General features: G+C 35.2%; 1 pseudogene; it reads right to left on the bottom strand.

Moving 5' to 3' along the window:
* Positions 1-261: 261 nt before the first annotated feature.
* Positions 262-14,515, bottom strand: LOC132170028 (cysteine-rich repeat secretory protein 38 pseudogene; annotated as a pseudogene).
* Positions 14,516-15,241: the final 726 nt, after the last annotated feature.

Raw genomic sequence — 15,241 nt, 5'->3', positions numbered from 1 at the left:
TCAACCAAAAATTAATTCACAAACTAATATATAATCATAACTATAGATGATCAGAAAGAAACATCTGATCAGTACAAATGCTGTAGCTAATAAGATGGGCCAAATTAATATATATTATCTTTAAGAACAGATTAGTATATATACATAGCATGAATCGATCGGCCAACCAGTGGATCAATTTGATTATAGATTTAGTGTAAAGATCGTTTTATTATAATTATAGATCGTGGTAGCAAGGTCTTTACATAAATTGTAAAGAGACTAAGCAGCTGTCGAGTTATAGAATGGGTAGACCTCAAACTTGATATTACAGCTTGGTCTAACGACTCTCCCACCTTGCTTCCCATCACAACATTGTGGAATACCTTCAATCGCCCCACGTAAGCAATCGCTGCAATCTTTCTCAGACAAATCAGGTGTGCACTGTACAAGTGCATATAATGTTTGAAAGTTTGGCGCTGTTGCGTTTCCTGTTGCAAACTTACGAAGAGAACCACCTGCTACAACTTCCCTTCTTAGGCTTTCCAACAAGGTACTAAGATCATCGTTGAATTGGTCCACGTAATTGGCTGATACGTTGTTCAAGTTCGACATATAGAAAGCAGGAAGAGTTTCCAGGATGCCAAAAATGGAGCGATTTGAGTAGCGTAACATACAGTAGTCGTACCATCCAATTGCCTCCTTTTGATTGGGACAAAGCTGCGTGAGAAGAGACGTGGCATTATTGAGACAATCACGGCAAACATCTGTGTTAGCATCTCCTCTACAAAGTCCAGTTGCATATACTTTGTCAGAGTTTTGGCCGTAAGAGGAATTGTAGAAGCCATAGTCAATTTTGGTGTTGGAGGAGAGGGAGGAGAGGAGGTGATTGAGGTTTGCCTTATGTGTACTTTTGGCGGTGTAGTTTCCCTTGTCGTTTAAACAGGAATGATAAAGGAAGGATGGCTGCGCGACTGCTTGTGCAGTGAGCATGAAAATGGCAGAGAGGAACGACAAATGTAATCTTGAGAAAACTATTGCCTTGTGTTCAGTGAAAATGTTTAGGCCTTTAAGATTATAATATAGGCTTTTTTTATTGAGAAGGCCGGGTGAGCTAGTTAGCCTCTAAAGTCTATGATCTTGAAAAATCTAATATTGAATGGAAACATTCAAACCTTTTCTGATTACCTTCTCTACTTTGCCTTAGAAAATTATTAGTAGGCTTTAAATATGTGACTCTTTCATGAAAGTTTATCAGGGAAATATTAGCTGGTCGGGTAATTAGGTGAAGCGCGTGTCTATTGGAAGATAACAAAAGAAATGACCCCTCTTGTTCTCTTGATGAGTTGAGTCATTTATTTGTCTTATTTATGGTTATTTTGTGTTTGGATTGTTCACCTTTTAATGTTTTTTTATGTTGTAATTTTTTCTTTTCTGTTTCCATATTTGAATAAATAAAAAATAAAAAATGACCCCCTTAATTTGCTTGCTTAAATATTTCTTTCTAGAATGACTCATGAGGATTGGGGCTTTTCGATCGTGGTTTGAATAATAATCCAATGAAGCAATAAACAACAGAAGTGGTAGAGGAAAAGCGACGATGCCTACACCGGAATATTTGTCCTCCCCAAACGCGCAATCTTAGTAAGTGTTTGTGGAAAAGTCTACAATTTAATTAGTATTTGTTTCGTGTTAATGACATGCAGAGTGCTAATTAGATGACCCACTATGAAAATTGTTTCTAACACAAAGGAAGCATGAGAAATATCCGCTTCATGTATCATTAATTTAAAGAGTCAAAATTTTCCTTTTACATTGTGATTTACAAATACCAAATTTGCTTTTTTGGGTTGGAATGATTCAGGCCAATACTTGATCGATGATTACATTGTTTTTGGTTTTTGGTTTTTTTTTTTTTTTTTTTCACTCATTCATTTTATCACTTCATTGGGACGCCATCAGAGCCCAAAGCCAACATCTTCTTCCTCTCGCCTCTCATCTCTGATTCTCTCATATCTCATACTCTCATTCACTTCACGCTGTGATGTTGTTGGAGCTCAGAGCCACCATCTTCTTCCTCTCGCCTCCTGGTCTCTGAATTTCCTTTGGCCAAGAGACAAAATTTAAAGTAGGTTTCAATATTTTCATTGGGTTTACTCTGCAACCGATTGAGTGTCGGCTTTCTTGAGAATTTCTTGATTTTTGTAGGTGTTGGTTGTTCTTTGAAGATCTTGAGTTCTTTTTACAGCAATTTTTTGTTCTGACCGAAAATGGGTGAATGGAGAGATTTTGATTTCTCGGTTGCTTCGCCCGCCACCAAATGGGTGTTGGGATGAATTTTTTCTTTTAGATTTTCCTTTTTAATGTTTGCTGGATTATTTCTACCGACACATAATTTGCACTATGCGCTAGATTCTTCATTATAATTTAATTTTAAAACTTAAAAGCATCTCCATTGTACTTTTTATATGGGTTAAAAAAAGTCGTAGCTCTTTCAAAATACTTCAAAAAATGTCTCAAATGAATTAAAACATAAGACCTTTAATTTTAGTTTAATTCATAAAAATTTGAATATGCTAAAATCTTTTTGAGCATAGGTGTAGTTTAAAATGAAAATTTAAAAATAAAAAATAAAAAAAAAATAAAAAAGTAAAAGTAACTTTTAATATAAAAATAGATAGAAAATAGAATCAAAAACATGTGAAACTTTTACCACTCGACTTTTGTTGCATAGCCTAAAAAGCTTTTACGTATTTATGTTTCTTTTTTTTTTTTTTTTTGGTGTAGTTGTGCAATAATAATGGGATGCGGGGTTTTGATGGAATTATCGCAAAATCGACTTTATACACGTTGGGGAATGAAACTGAAACTGATTTCATAATAGGAAGATGCACGCAACACAAACTAAATATATTAAACCCTATAGCCTCAAGTTAAAAACGCACAGTTTTATCAAATTGCAACAAAGGCAGACAATATATATGAGTATTGCTAATTCATATTAACAATACAAAACATAAAAGTTAAATAAAAACACACTATATTTTTATCAAAGAAAAAACATACACTAAGTATGTTTAGTGAAAGATTTTGTCTTCTCTTATATTACATACATAGAGTACTATATTTAGAAAAAACAATTCGTATGTTTTTTAGATAATTTATAAAATAGATATTTCTTTTTAGAAAAAAAAAAAAAATTGTTAATTAGAAAAAGAGGATCCTAAAGAAGATTCCACAAGCTCATAACTTCATTATAATTTAATTTTAAAATTTAAACGCATTTTCACCGTGTGTGGAGGCATGTCTACAAAATAATGTGAGATCTTTATTTTGTAGGCCTTATTATTTTGTAGATAATCTATTATTAATCAAATTGTTTTTCAATGCCTTAATATTTAGAAGAAAAAAACAATTTTTATTTTATAAATGATCTATTATTACATGCACAGTATATTTAGAAAAAAAAAAAAAACAATTCATCTTCTCGAATTAACCTCTTCTAAATTTGAATTAAAAATATTATAGTGACTAAACCTATTAATACATAATAATTTGATTTGTATTATTTGTTTTCTTATTTGATTTGGACATTAATAATACTTAATATCAAACATTAAAATTTTGAACTTAATGAAATCACATATAAGGAAAATTCTTGGGAATATAATTAAATGCCCTTAATTAATCTCATTTAATGACCGGTTCACTCTTAATAAACCGATTAAAAATTTATGCATTAAAAAATTGGTTTAACATTTTTAAAAAATGGATTCGTGCCACATGTCGCAATTTTAGACTACCTCTAAAAAGTGATTTGGCTATATATATATATATATATATAGAGAGAGAGAGAGAGAGAGAGAGATATGCTCCTTTGCATTCTCTGCACCATCTACTCACCATCTATGTGTCTTAATTTTATTTTATTATTATTATTTTTTTTTGAAAAAGTCAAGATGCACTCACATGAGATGGTGAGTAGATGGTCTTGGGAATGAAGAGAAGCATTCCTCATATAGATATATAAAAGTAGCTGCAGGGTTATTTGAAAAAGGTTCCCTAATGAAACTTTTTACGGGGAGTTGAAACTTGAAAGTGTAGACATATGACCAAAGTGTGCAACTTTTATTTTATTTTTTTGTTTGTAATAATCTGGCATTCATTAAATCAAAAGAAGTTACAAAACAAGATTTGACAGCTCAGACGCGGAACTAATATAAGTTTAGACAGAAAAACTCATTCCAGACAGACCACTAGAGGAGAAAGTTGAGGTCACTTGCGAATGCAGCTGATGAAAGCAGCGGCGCACCATGATGAGTACTACCATCTGGAGTACGAATATCCCTATATAACATCTAAACAGGCTTTCAAAAAGTTGTGGAGATTTGGATGAAAATGAACAATGGAAAAAAATGTTTCATTCACAAACAATGAGTCCGAAGCCCAACCGGTTAGGGTTATATTTAAAAAACGCCATCCAAGCAAACCACTAGCACCTCAAAGAATTGTAAGAAGGCCAGAAAGATGAAAAAAAGATCAACTTCACAGACAAAGAGTTTGAAGCCCAACCGAATTGGGTTAAACAGTAAGCAACAGAACACTATAGGAAATAAATAAATAAGTAAATAAAAACATAAAATAATAGGAAAAACTCAAAAAAAAAAAAAAAAAACAGTTGCGATGGAGAAAGGCGTTGAGAGAGAACTGCTCAAGTCCCACGAGCCGACGCATTAGATCCACTCGCCGGAGCGTGGGAGTTGGGAGGAGACGCAGAAAGCTGCGCTGGGGACTAGGACACCGGTTACAATGGTGGAGAGGCCAAAGCATGTAAACCTAGACCGTGACCTATTCTGTCAGGAAATTTGAGCCCAAGCATGTAAACCTAAAGAGAAATTATACAAATAATTCTCTTAATCACTTTTCAATCATCTCTATAAAGTGAATGAGTGAATTTATTATTAGATTTTTGTGGGACCTATCTGAATTCATAAATTTAATGGTGTATCTATTAAATTTACAAAAAAAAAATAATTAAAAGATGGTTGAAAGAATGATACTTGCATGTCTCAAACTTAAAAGACTTTTGTTATAAGAGGAAAAATTAGGAGTATTATGGGATTTATTCTATGCTGTTGTCATGTTGATACACGTGTTGCATATATACTTCAATATTTATACATATATAATTAATAAATGCGCGTTTGTCTCGCGTAAGAAGTAAAAGTGTCAATGGACCATGGCGATCAAATCACCTTCCGGTTTAAATTCATTCGTATGCGTTTTTTTTTTTTTTTTTCCAATTCATGCGGCTAATTGCTAAGAACTAGTCAGCGTGCCAATTCGATACTCCATTGTGAAACTTCCACGATTCCATCCGACACAAATAATGAAACACCCGGGCTGATGACTTAAAAACTCTAGCCACCTTCCTTTTAATTAGTCTCATTCACTCGATCGTCTAGAAACCCCTAGAAGAGAGAGGGAAGGAGAAATGAGGAGACTTTCAACTTAAAGAGGATAAGGATCGGAGGAGCTAGCAAGACCTTAAATATAAGAAATCTAAACTTTTGGTAACTTACGCGTAGGATGCATGAGTCATTTCGTGGTTGCGTAGTAGGCGAGTGTGTGCGTGCGCTTTGAAAGTTTAGATTGTTTCAACAAAGCTTAAGCCTTTGAAAGTTTAGAAATTGGGGCCATTAATATGATAAATGATGGCGAATTGGGTCCATCCCCCTAACAAATTTGGAAACCGAGTATTTTGACTCTTCTAATTAATAATACGTGTGGATACTGCTTTTTACGCTTCCTTTGTGTTGGAAGGAAGTTTCACCTACAGTGCGACATGTAATTAGCACTAATCTGCATGCAGTCATTAAGAGGAAAAGGCATACTAATTAAATTGTAGACATGCATTTTCACAAACAATTAGGGAAAATTTCACTAAGGACCCCCAAACTTTCACCTGTTTTGAAATACCTCCCTCAACTTCAAAATCTTTTAATTTAGTCTCTTGAACTTTCAATTGATTTCAATTTGGACCCCTCCGTCAGATTTTAAACGTCACATGACGTTTATACCCCTGACTTTTGTATAAAATTTTAACTTCTAAAACATTTTTTTATTTAAAAAGAAAAACAAAAATTAGGGATATTTTGGTCTTTTTTTAAATTTTTAACAGCTAAAATTAACAGAAGGGTCCAAATTGAGAGCAATTGAAAGTTCAGGGGGCTAAATGGAGAAATTTTGAAGTTTAGGGGGTATTTCAAAACGGGTGAAAGTTTGGAGGTCCTTAGTGAAGTTTCCCCAAATAATTAAGAATGCGCGTTTGTGCACAAAGACTGTAACTGAAAATTCTAAAACGACTCCAAACGACACCTATTCAAATGTCTAGGTGATTCACAAATATTAAGCGGAATAAGATTTGACCTAACAATCAATAATCAACCAAATACAGATATGTAATGAAAATCAAGAACACAGATATTTGGTTACGAAGAGGAAACCATTTAGAGAACTCTCTAAATGTAAAACCTCTCCGGGGCAGCCAAACCCAGGAAATCAATTCACTAAATAGAAGAATAAGGAATACAAGAAGAATAACAAAACCTTTGACTCTTCCTTGCACACGACAAGTGACCCACTTGACTTCTACCTCAGTAGCCCTTTCCAGAACATCTGGCACGATTCTTCTAAAAGATTTCCTTTCACCGGAACTCCGATTGGCTTCACGTATTTTCTCTTCAACAATAATCTAGAACAAATTCTCTCTCTCTAAGCACCCAGATATTTGCTCAATAAAATACGTACTTGTAAATGTAGCAAAATCGTGTTTAAATAGAAAATAACCCTAATAAGTCACCCAGGTCCGGACCCTGCAGATCTGAGGTCCGGACATGCCTCATAAAATGCACTTTCGGGAACTGGGGTCCGGACCCGGGGAATTGAGGTCCGGACCCTGCTTGAAAAATCAAGTTTCTGGAAATGGGGTCCGGACCCGGCTTCTGGAGGTCCGGACCCGGACTGTCCAGTCTTCATCAACAACTCCGATCGATGGGCGTTTGTGGTCCGATTGAGCTGAAATTTTGCAGGGACGTTCATAACACATGAATCTACATTATGAACGGTGGAGATTGGATTCTGAGCATTCTATATCAGTGTTTGAGCCGTGAACAGTAGCATCTGCATTTTGGAACTGAATTAAGCCAACACAAGAACTAACAGTAACGTACGTGTCCATGGACTTCGTGGCTTGTCCTCTACCACTTGTGTCTCAATCAAACCGCGTGCATAACTAATACTCTTACTACTCAGTCAATGCAGAAGTATTTCTTCTGTTATCTTTCCATAGACTATAGTTTTTTCAGGTTTACGTGCTTCACCTGATTCCCTGACCAGCTCATATATATATATATATATATATATATATATATATATATATATATATATATATATAGCACTGATCAACTTTCATGACAGACTCACATTTTTAAAACCTACTAATATTTTTTGAAGCTAAAATAGAGCAGGTAATTAGAATAGGTTGAATGTTTGAATTCATGAAAATGGCTGATAGGAAGAAAAGTAGTCTTGAGGAAACCATTGCCTTGTGTTCCGTAAGTTGCCAGGGTTTATAAGGTTTAGGCCTTGAAGAGTACTACGCTAGTCTTTTTATTTATTCAGGGTTGTGCCCGTGCCATCTTCGAAGCCTCCATGACATTGTCAATGAACTAATTAAAAGTTGAAACGCTCAAACCTTTGCTTTCTTCCTTCTCTACTCTTGCTAGCTTCAACAAGAAAGGCTGGCACGTTTTAGACTGTGACCTATTCTGTCAGGAAATTTGAGCCCAAGCATGTAAATCCAATCAGAAATTATAAAAATAATTCTCTTAATTACTTTTCAATTATCTCTATACAATGAATGAGTCAATTTACTATTAAATTTTCGTAGGACCTGCATGAATTCATAAATTTAATGGTGTATCAATTAGATTTGCGGAAAAAAATGATTGAAAGATAGTTGAGAGAATGATTCATGCATATCTCAAACCTAAAAGACTTTTGTTATAAGAGGAAAAATTAGGAGTATTATGAGATTTATTCTACGTTGTTGTCATGTTGTTGCACGTGTTGCATATATACTAATATTTATACATATATAATTAATACATGCGTGTTTCTCCCCCGTAAGAAGTAGAAGTGTTAATGGACCATGGCGATCAAATCACCTTCCGGTATGGATGTCGTTTAATGTGTCTGTGTTTGTCCTGTAACCTTTATCTACTTTAATGAATGTCATTTTGTTATTAAAAAAAAAAAAAAAAAAAAAAAAAAATCACCTTCCGGTAGATATTAGTTTTTTGTCAATGCATGCGGCTAATTAAGGGGGTAATTGCTAAGAACTAGGCAGTGTGCCAATTCGATACTCCATTGTGAAACTTCCATGATTCACTACAAGAAATTAGGTCTTTAGGGGCGACTCAAAGTCGCCCCTAAAGTGGACGCTGTCGACGCTAATAGTCCGACCCTAATGATCAAATGTCTGATTATCAGGGTCCACTTAAAAGTTGACCCTAATGATCACTTTTAGCGTCCACTTTATCGCCCCTAAAAGTCGCAATGTTTGGACCCTAAAGATGATGTAAACGGAAGCGAAAGTCGACCCTAATAATCAAGCATTAGCGTCCACTTTTAGTTAACCATTAGGGTCGACTTTATGGACCCTAATGGCCCTTAAAAAAAAAAAACTATTAGCGTCCAAATCAAAGTGGACACTGATAGTTGACCATTAGCGTCAATGGTCCTAAAAAATTTTAAAAAAACTAACTATCAGCGTCCACTTAGAGTCGACCCTAATGATGACTTTTAGCGTCCACTTTATCGACCCTAAAAGACGCATGTTTTGACTCTAAAGATGATGTACACAAAAGAATTAGTCGACGCTAATAGTCGACCATTAGCGTCCACATTTTGTGGACGCTAATGGTCCAAAAAATATTAAAAAAAAATTGACTATCAGCGTCCACTTTTGAAGTGGACACTGATAGTTGACCATTAGGGTCCACACTAATGGTCCTAAAAAATCAAAAAAAAAAAAAAAAAAAAAAAAACTGCGATCAATCGCAGCATCAGTAGGTTTTCAAAATTTGGCAATCGATCGCACTTGGAGTACGATCGATCGCAGTATCAGTAGGTTTTCAAAATTTGGCGATCGATCGCACTCCAAGTGCGATTGATCGCAGTATCAGTAGGTTTTCGGAAATTTGCGATCGATAGCACTTAGAGTGCGATCGATCTAGCGTCAGTAGGTTTTCGAAATTTTGGGATCGATCGCACTTGGAGTGCGATCGATCGCAGCATCAGTAGGGTTTTGAAATTTTGCGATTGATCGCACTTGGAGTGCGATCGATCGCAGCATCAGTAGGTTTTCTAATGATTTCCAGTTCAAGTGAAGAACAATTCACACAAATAACATCAAAAGTCAATTGACTAGTCTTAGCAAAAAGAGTCACTAATAGAGTAAGATCTTGAAGGCTTAAATATAGCATATTTGTAACTTTGACAAATGACAACTAAAAGGCCAAACTGCAGTCCATTCTTATCCATGCAACACATATCAACTGATGTTAAAAATTAAACTTTCAGTCAGCTCATTATTTATCAACCCACTTAACTTGTCTCAAGAGTCATGGAGAGATGAAGACCACATGAAATTAGTCAAAATACAACCACCAACCTCTTGTTGAATGTGGACACCGAAATCTCCAAATACAATGTTCCAGACGCATCTTTAGCATTAGTTTTCTGAAGAAAATTCTGCATCAAAAAACAATGACATACTGAATTTTACTCTTCATCTTGGGGAAAAATATAATGAAGAAGTTATAAGATCTATGCAATGCAATGAAATGAACACAGGCAGTTTTTCATAGTATTTCATGAAGCCAAAAAAAAAACTACACAATTTAAATCAACTGATCAATTAATAGTATTCAACCCACAAGCGAAAATATGAATTCCTTACGTAAATCACCTGCCGTGCTCCCTCTGCGACACAAATAACAGTCGAACCCTTTGTCTCAATCAGGTATTTCAGATGACTCAAAACACCATGAGACCCGTGCAAATTAAAAGATACCTTAGATGTGCATATCAGTAGAATCAGTAACAGCTCACAAAGATAACTATCCAATTAATTGCTAGTAATAAGTACCTCAGGAATCAAACATATGTCAATTTGTCCACTAGCTAGGGATGCATGCATAGCTATATATCTACTGCTACGGCCCATCAATTTCACAATGCCAACACCATGATAAGCATTTTGCGCCTAATAACAAGATTGAGACAAAAAAAAAAAAAAAAAAAAGTTCACTATGAAGAAACCAACACTAAAAGAATTCAGCAGGAAAACTTATCCGGAGAAACATAACTCCATGCATGGGCAAATAAAATGCACGTAGAGTACCTCTATAAGAAACATTGCATTTATGTTTAAGTACACAATAACATTGTTTGATGAATCAATTAATATATGAAATAATCAAACTAATCTAAATGCCCACAAGAAACATAACTCAAAATGACTAACCTCATCAAAATCATAAAAAATATGTGAGAACTGCCCCATTAACCAAACCTGCCAAGGAAGAAAACTATTAAATATATGTTTTACAATCCATGGGCAGCAAAATTTCAGAACCCAAAATAAAGTACTTATCTGCATCCTCTTCCTTGCCAATTCATCCTCATAAGCAATTTGAGTAATCTACCACAATGAACCAATATATAATATCAAAGACAATGAAAATGAAACCCAAAATGATAGAGAAAGAGATACTAAAAATGTGTTTCTTCATGAAATATATTAAAGCGAGAACCTGCTTGGGTGGTTTAACTTTCTTGTACTCTTGTCATCCTGCATACACTTAAAAATAAAATTTAGAAAGATATTATTACTCCTTACATTGTTTACTCAAAGTTCTTTAACCTTGATAACCATGTCAAGGGAGATTTACTAACTCAAAAGTTGTTGAACAAAAAATTTTGCGAATATCTTAATATAATATAAACCAAATAAAAAGTACCAACAAATATACATTACCAAACAGATCACGATCAACAAATAATCAAATACATATTAGCAAATAGAAAGTACCAACAACTATCCAAATACATAGTATCAAAAAATATATCACAAATAGATGCTATCAAAGAGTACATCCTAAATAAAGTTATTCCAAAGCTCCCTCAATTGTTGGCTTTACTTGATGCACCTCCAAGCAAGCTCCCTCCAGACCTAAGAAGAATAAAATTTCATATAATGATCAATAAACTTTTTAACGATTACTTAGTATGTGTGTTTTTGTAAAATTAATGCATAGGTAGAGTTTCACTAACCCTCCAATACGTGACATTAAGAACTCAACAGTGGCTTTCAATTTGTTCGTTTCCTCAACGTTGGCTTGCAAATTCTCCCTGTACTGATGAAGTTCGATTTTAGTCTGTTGAAGCTCGCTTTGAGTATCTTCTTGTCTTTTCCTACACTCATCGTGGTTGTCGAAGTGGGTGAATGCTTGAGATGAAGTTCTTAAAGGGGTAGGAATAAGACCGCATCCCATTCCTCTAACGTGCCCAGCTCGTCGGCCCCCTAGTACTTGTGTGACTATTTCTTGCATTCGGTCATCCACACTTGTTCCCTCCACATTGCCTTCCTCTAAGGCCTCACTAGTTGTTAATTCTTGCATTTGAAGCTGCACAAGTCATAGTTGGCCTTAGTTTAATATATACTTCATGCAAGTTTATTATTCATGTTCTTCACTAATCAACTTAATGATCGGAGCGTAAACAGTTACTTACATATAGACTTTTGCATTTGTCGTTCACAAATTGTTTATCCTTTTTTCTTGTATGGGTAGCCTCATATAGTTCAACAGGATTAGGCTTCACTTTTGTTTCTTGTTCCTACACATATAATATATAATCAAAGTTTACACTAAATAACGTTACTTTCATTAAATTATGATACGAGATACTTACCTTTTTGTAAATGACGTTGACAAATGAACAAGTCCCAGCTGTGTGCTTTATTTCCAATTTGCTTCTGTTTTTTATATTTCGTTCAGACTTTTTCTATGAAATTTGGAAAAAAAAAAAAAAAAAAAAAAAACACAATTATTCATAAAATGTCTTCAAGTGCATGCAAATTATATCAATTTGAATATTCTAATCAGTATAATAATATATATTTACCTTCCATTTACCGTCATCAAATGAGTCACATATTAGGTTCCACTGTTGAGGACCATACCCTGCTGGCATGTTTTCCCTCCCAATAGCCTTAGCCTTGGCAATCCCCTCATCATCGTCTTTATCAATGCCGTCAAAATATTTCTTGTAATGATCCCTATACAAGTTCGAATGAAGCCTAGCATATGCACGACCCAATTTATGTTCAACAGCTTTGATGTGCTCGCATCGTTCCATATTCAGTGCGAAGTTTGACTGATACATAATAGATAAGAAAACAATGGTAAAAAATGTGTCACATTAATTTTCCATACGAAACATATTATTAAACATTACATTGATATTTATACCTGAACATGAAATAACAACTTGCTCTTTTTTTCAGCTGGGACCTTTTTCCATTCACCGTGATGGAGTTCGCACATGTTACGAATAATCTCTCCAATCTTGCTTGCAAACCATGATGCATTCTCGCCTACAGGTGCCCGGTGTCTATTTGGGATGTTTAGCACTAAGGGACCATTCTTAAGTACGTGGTCACTCAACTTCTTACATTTGGCCTTACCCCTTACACTTCTGACAGACGTGGTAGCTGTTACGCAAAACATGGTAACGTAGTAAGTTATATTTGGAAAAGTATATTATTAAATGTCTATAACAAACCAAAATAATACAAAAATAACAGTTCATAAACATAAAATTCATGAACTTACAAGATGCAGTAGGGGCGGCTCCCTGTGAATCCAATCCTGCCACTGAGTGAATAGGATTATTAGACTCATGCGAAGGATGCCCATCCACTAACTCGAGGAGGAGGGGGGGCGAGGGCGACACTTGTATATCTGTATCACCAAACCCAGAATTGAGAGTCGGACTCTCATGCTCGTCAATAAGGCCCCGACCTTGACCTTGGCCTCGGCCTCGGCCTCGTGCTGCTGGAACACGTTTGCGTCATGTTGTTGTCATTGTTATGATCAATCTGCTAACAAGTCAAAAACCACAAAATTATATTAGTCCATTTATAACCATATAGCATGTTCAATATTTTTGACAAACATACAATAATCATGCTAGTAAAAAAAAAAAAAAAAAAACACCACAATATATATATATATATATATATATATATATAGAGAGAGAGAGAGAGAGAGAGAGAGAGAGAGCATCAACTTCATTAAATATGCTAATACACTTTGTACTTACACCAAATGTGAGCTTATGTGTTCAACACATTTCATCATCAGATTCATATTCAGAATCTGTATCACTGTTACTTGAAGATGATTGTTCGTGTTCAGAGTCCTCTTCGTGTTCAGAGTCTATATCGTTGTCGCTAAATAACTCCTCTTCCTCATCAAAGTTTGTATCATGGTCCTCGTCCGGCAAGTTATTGTTGGCAAACATGCTTGCATCAAGTTGAATATATAATTCGTCAATTGCTATTGTTCCATACATGAGAAATCTAAACTTTTGGTAACTTCTTACGCGTAAGATGCATGAGTCATTTCGTGGTTGCGTAGTAGGCGTGTGTGTGTGTACGCTCTTTGCAAGTTTAGATTGTTTCAACAAAGCTCAAGCCTTTGTTGAAAAAATATGGTCAAAGCTTAAGCCTTTATTTACAAAGAGAAAATCATTTAGAGAACTCTCTAAAATATAAAACTTCTCCAGGACAGTAAAACCAAGGAAATCATTTCACAGTAAAATAACAAGAAACTACACAATGTCGAAGACTTACAAAACCTTTGTATTTGACACTCATGTATACTAGATAAGCGACCCACTAATCTATTACCTCAGTAGTTCTCCCAGAACATCTAGATTGTTTCTTCTAAGTGATCTCCTTTTACCGGAACTCCGGTTGACTTCAATTGTTTCTAGCACCGTGGATGATCAATCATCCCTTTCTCTAATAGAGGGAAGTAACGCTCTATAACAAAAACTCCCTTAGCACAAATCTCACAAACTCCAGATGTAGAATTCTTGCGTCTACAGATCTGTATAGTTCCATATAAGTAGACTACAAACCCCTAGTCTAATGCAACACAAATTCTGTTCAAAATAGACTAAATTTACACAGGGCGTCCGGACGGAACTAGTTTAAAAACGTTAAATCCTAGTTCTCTGGCACAGCGCGTCCGGACAGCTTGCAGATGAGGCTTTCATCTAGACGGCATTGCAGACGAGCTTCAAAAGGAGGTTTCTGGAATTCAGATTTAGCCTTCTCGTTCGGACGGTTGCAGACGAGATTGCAGACATTTGCAGATGAAGTTGCAGACGAAGCTCTCATTGCACACTTAAACCGAACATGTCAACCTCAAGTATTTTGTTCACACGAATCCAGCTAAGACAAAATAAAACTAACACCATGTATTAATTATATTAAATTCGTTGTTCCTGTTTGTATGCAGCTACAACTATTTTGTAGTCGAGAAAACAAAATCTCTTTGATCACAATATTGTCCTTTATAATCCAATGGAACATTTTTTCTGGCCGTTTGTTGTGTTAAAATATTAATTACTTTAATATAAAATAACAAACGATTTAATAATATAGTATCTAAACAAAGTCCAGCCCCCATTTCACTGCACCCCTCCCTTCAACTGACTCCAGGTCTACGTCCCCACCAACCTTGCCCCTCATGCTAGTGCATCCGAACGTCATAGAGGCAGATCATGGTGGCAATGATATGATTAAAGAGATTGGTGGAAGGTTGAATCAACTGCGGAGGATAGTTATTGTAAATTAAGCTTAGAAGAGAAATTGGGGCCATTAATTAATATGATAAATGATGTGGAATTGGGTCCATCCCCCTAACAAATTTGGAAACCGAATTTTTTGACTCTTCTAATAAATAATATACGTGTGGATACTGCTTTTTACGCTTCTTTTGTGTTGGAAGGAAGTTTCACGTACAATGGGACATCTATCTAATTAGCACTAATCTGCATGTCATTAAGAGGAAAACACATACTGATTAAATTGTAGACATGCATTTACACAAACAATTAAGAA

This window comes from Corylus avellana, chromosome 1 (assembly GCF_965113065.1).
Source record: "Corylus avellana chromosome 1, dhCorAvel1.hap1.2, whole genome shotgun sequence".
NCBI classification, from domain to species: domain Eukaryota; kingdom Viridiplantae; phylum Streptophyta; class Magnoliopsida; order Fagales; family Betulaceae; genus Corylus; species Corylus avellana.
Note: the sequence above shows the minus strand (reverse complement) of the source record. Positions and strands in the feature narration are given on the sequence as shown.